Source organism: Chrysochloris asiatica, unplaced genomic scaffold, assembly GCF_000296735.1.
Source record: "Chrysochloris asiatica unplaced genomic scaffold, ChrAsi1.0 scaffold00239, whole genome shotgun sequence".
Lineage (NCBI taxonomy): Eukaryota > Metazoa > Chordata > Mammalia > Afrosoricida > Chrysochloridae > Chrysochloris > Chrysochloris asiatica.
Window position 1 is genome coordinate 2,438,480 of NW_006408757.1, and position 4,135 is coordinate 2,442,614.

Below are 4,135 nucleotides of genomic sequence, written 5' to 3' on the forward strand. Positions count from 1 at the left end.
CAAGGTAGTGGTTCAAAACCACAAGCTGTTCCTCAGAAACCCTATACAGGTTTGCTATTAGTCAAAACCAACTCAATACACTTAACAACCACAGCAAATCATGCATTTAGTCTTCTGCTGTGTGTGTGTGTTTTAGTAAAGTTTAATAGTGTACTTATGACATGCATTAAACCCCCCAAGTTTGTCATTAGTTTTTCATTGATGATCTTTATAGTTCTAAGCTTTACATTTAGGTCTTTAATCCATCTTGAGTTTGTTTTTGTATATGGTGTGAAATATGGGTCTTGTTTCACTCTTCTGCAAATGGATTTCCAGTTTTGTCAGCACCACTTGTTGAAGAGACTATCTCTTCTCCATCCAATGTATTTTGGCCCTTTGTTAAAGATCAGTTGACTATATGTAGATGGGTTTACTTCTGAGTTCTCAATTCTGATCCATTGATCTATATATCTTTAATTTTGTAAGTATCAAGCTGATGTGGCCACTGTGACTGTAGTAAAATATATATATATATATATATATATATCAGGGAGTGAAAGGCCTCCAACTTTGTTCTTCTTTTTAAACAGTGCTATGCTTATCCAAAATCTTTTTCCTTTCCATATAGTGTTCATGATGATTTTTTCTATCTCTTTAGAGAATGAGGCTGGAATCTGAATTTGGATTGCATTCTATCTATGGACTGTTTTGGGCACTGTAGACATTTTCACAATGTTAATCTTCCTATCCTTAAGCATGGTATATACTTTCGTTTTTGTAAATCTCTTGGTTTCTTATAGTAGTGTTTTGCAGTTTTCTTTGTATAGGTCTTTTGTTTCTCAAGTTAGATTTATTCCTATATATTTCATCTTTTGGATGTCTATTACAAATGGTATAGTTTTCTTATATTCTTTTTCAGAGTTGTATTTATTAATATAGAGGAATCCAACTGATTTTTATATATTGATCTTGTACCCTGCCACTTTGTTGAATCTATCAATGAGTCCCAATAATATTCTTGCTGTGTCTTTGGGATTTTCTACATATAGGATCTTATCAACTTCAAACAGAGAGTGCTTTACTTCTTCTTTGCCAATTTGTATGCTTTTAATTTCTCTTTCATGCTTTATATCTCCAGCTAAGACTTCTAACACAATATTGAATAAGAGTGGTGATAAAGGGCATCCATCATTGTCTGGTTCCTGTTTACAAAGGGAATACTTTCAGTTTCTCCCCATTGAGGGTAATATTGGCTGTTGGGTTTGTATATATACTCTTAATTATGTTGTGGGATTTCCCTTCAATTCTTACTCTGTTGAGTGTTTTAGTCAAGAATGGATGTTGGATTTTTTTTAAATGCTTTTTTGCATCAATTGTTATGAACATGTTCTTTTCCTTTGTTTTATTTATATTGTGGATTATGTTGTTTTTCTAATGTTGAACCATCGTTATATCTCTAGAATGAATCCCACTTGGTTGTGATGTATTTTTTTTTATATGTTCTAGAATTCTATTGGTTAGGATTTTATTGAGAATTTTTTCATCTAGGTTGATAAAGGATATTAGTCTATAATTTTCTTTTTCAGTGATATCTTTGTCTGGTATTCTTATGATAGTTATGCTTGCTTCATTAAATGCACTCAGGCTTTCCATCCTTTTCTATGTTCTGGAATATTTGAGTAAAATTGGTGCAGCTATTCTCTAAATGCTCGGTAAAATTCACCAGTAAAACCATCTGGGACTCTCTGCTTCTCCCCATTGAACATGCAGCCGCAGTTTCTCTTGCAGTACCAGCTGCATCCCTAAGATAGGATTGTGAAGTTAGGAAGCAACGGATTTGGCCGTATTGGGCTCCTGGTCACCAGGGCTGCTGTTAACTCTGGCAAAGTGGAGGTTGTTGCCATTAACGGCCCTTTCATTAACCTCAACTACATGCTCTACATGTTCCAGTATGATTCCACCCATGGCAAGTTCAATGGCACTGCCAAGGCTGAGAATGGGAAGCTTATCATCAATGGGAAGCCCATCTCTATCTTCCAGGAGTGAGATCCCGCCAACATCAAGTGTGGTGATGCTGGTGCTTAATATGTTGCAGAGTCCACTGGTGTCTTCACAACCTTGGAGAAGGCTGAGGCTCACTTGAAGGGTGGTGCCAAAAGGGTAATCATCTATGCTCCTTCTGCTGATGCCCCCATGTATGTGATGAGTGTGAAAGATGAGAAGTATGACAACTCCTTAAAGATTGTCAACAATGCCTCCTTCACCACCAACGGTTTGGTCCCCCACCCAAGTTCATCCATGACAATTTTGGCATCGTGGAGAGACTCATGACCATAGTTCATGCCATCACTGCTATCCAGAAGACTGTGGATGGTCCCTTTGAGAAATCGTGGTGTGACGGCCATGAGGCTGCGAAGAACATCATCCTTGCTGTGCTGCCAAGGCTGTGTGCAAGGTCATCCCTGAACTGAATGGGAAATTCACTGGCATGACCTTCTGTGTCCCCACTCCGAATATATCTGTCATGGACCTGACCTGCCACCTGGAGAAATCTGCCAAATATGATGACATCAAGAAGGTGGTGAAGCAAGCATCAGATGGACTCCTAAAAGGCATCCAGGGTTACACTGAAGACCAGGTCGTCTCATGTGACTTTAACAGTGACACCCATTTTTCCACCTTTGATGCTGGGGCTGGAATTGCCCTCAAAAACTTCTTTGTCAAGCTCATTTCCTGGTATGACAATGAATTTGGCTACAGCAACAAGCTGGTGGAGCTTATGGTCCACATGGCCTCCAAGGAATAAGAGCCCCCTGGACCACAGCCCCAACAACAGCACTAGAGGAAGAGAGAGGCCCTCCTCAGCTGCTGGGAGTCCTTACCCCAACTCTACCCCCTAAACACTGAGAAGCTCCCATCTTTGCAATTTCCATTCAGACCCCCTGGAGAAGGGGAGGGGCTTAGAGAGCCTAGTCTTGTTATGTACCATCAATAAAGAACACTATCCAGAAAAAAAAAAAAAACAAAACATCTGGGACATGACATTTTTTTTATGCTGGGAGTTTTTTAATTACCTGATCAATTTCTTCTTTTGTTACAGGTCTGTTCAAGTTTTCTATGTCACTCTGTGTTAGTTTAAATAGGTCATTTTTTAAAATGTTTTATTGTGAATTATATGATAGTTTACATGAGAGAACCTCAGTTCCATATTCATTCCATCATATATCATTACACTGCCATCGTTCCAATCCCCTCCATGCATCATCTTCCGACCAAAGGGCATATCCTAGAAGCCCGTGCTCTACACTCTCCCCTCCCCCCTCAGTCTTCGGCCCACAGTTCCTCTCCCTCTCTGGATCCAAAGTCCCCAGCCACTTCATCCCTCCATGTCATCATCTCTGTCTCCATCTCAAGTATCCCCGTTTCTCTGGATGGGATCCCGTTCTCGGCTCTTATCCGTTGGTGGTCTCAGAGACCTCCGCTCCTAGAGTGGAGAAATAATCTCTGTCTTCCTTGCTACAAAACATCTACCCTTGCATTTCCAACACTGACAATCCATCTTGATAACCATTATTCACTAGAGTATCGCACGTAACCCAACTGTATTTCATTTCATCACCTCCACCTAGAAAAATCGATAGTACTCACTGGTGATTCTGCCTTCCTCCATGCCCCCTAGCTCTAGGTTCCCTCTTAAAAGCTTGTAAGACAGTTACTTCTTGACTTTGTAGGCCCTCCCTCCCCATTTGGGTATCCAATGTCCAAGTTGCCCCTCTCTGTCTACTGTATGTGTGGAGGGGGTGAGAATGTTTCTTGCTGTAAAGATTTATCACCTCTTTTGTGTCACTGCATTCGTATGCATAGGTCAAGTTCATCAGCTTGGATCAGCTCAATCTTCTTTCCCCACCCCCCTTCTTTCTTCTCCTGGTTGAGCTTTGATCATCCAGTCATCCAGTTCCGGTCACGTGGGTGTCATCTGCAAGTGTGGGTGTTCTTGTGCACATGCCCTCTCTTCCCATCAGCCGGCAGCTCCATTCTCCACTTGAGTCCTCCGTGGCCATGTCACTGACTCTGGGCACAGGAGTCGTTGGGTCTCCTCACACTGCTTGCCAACCAGGTCTCCAACTGAATCCACAGAAGCCCTCTGAATATTGTG

General features: G+C 41.2%; 1 pseudogene; it reads left to right on the plus strand.

Moving 5' to 3' along the window:
• The first annotated feature begins 2,306 nt into the window (after nt 1–2,306).
• LOC102834766 lies at nt 2,307–2,785 on the plus strand (annotated as a pseudogene).
• The last annotated feature ends 1,350 nt before the right edge of the window (nt 2,786–4,135 follow it).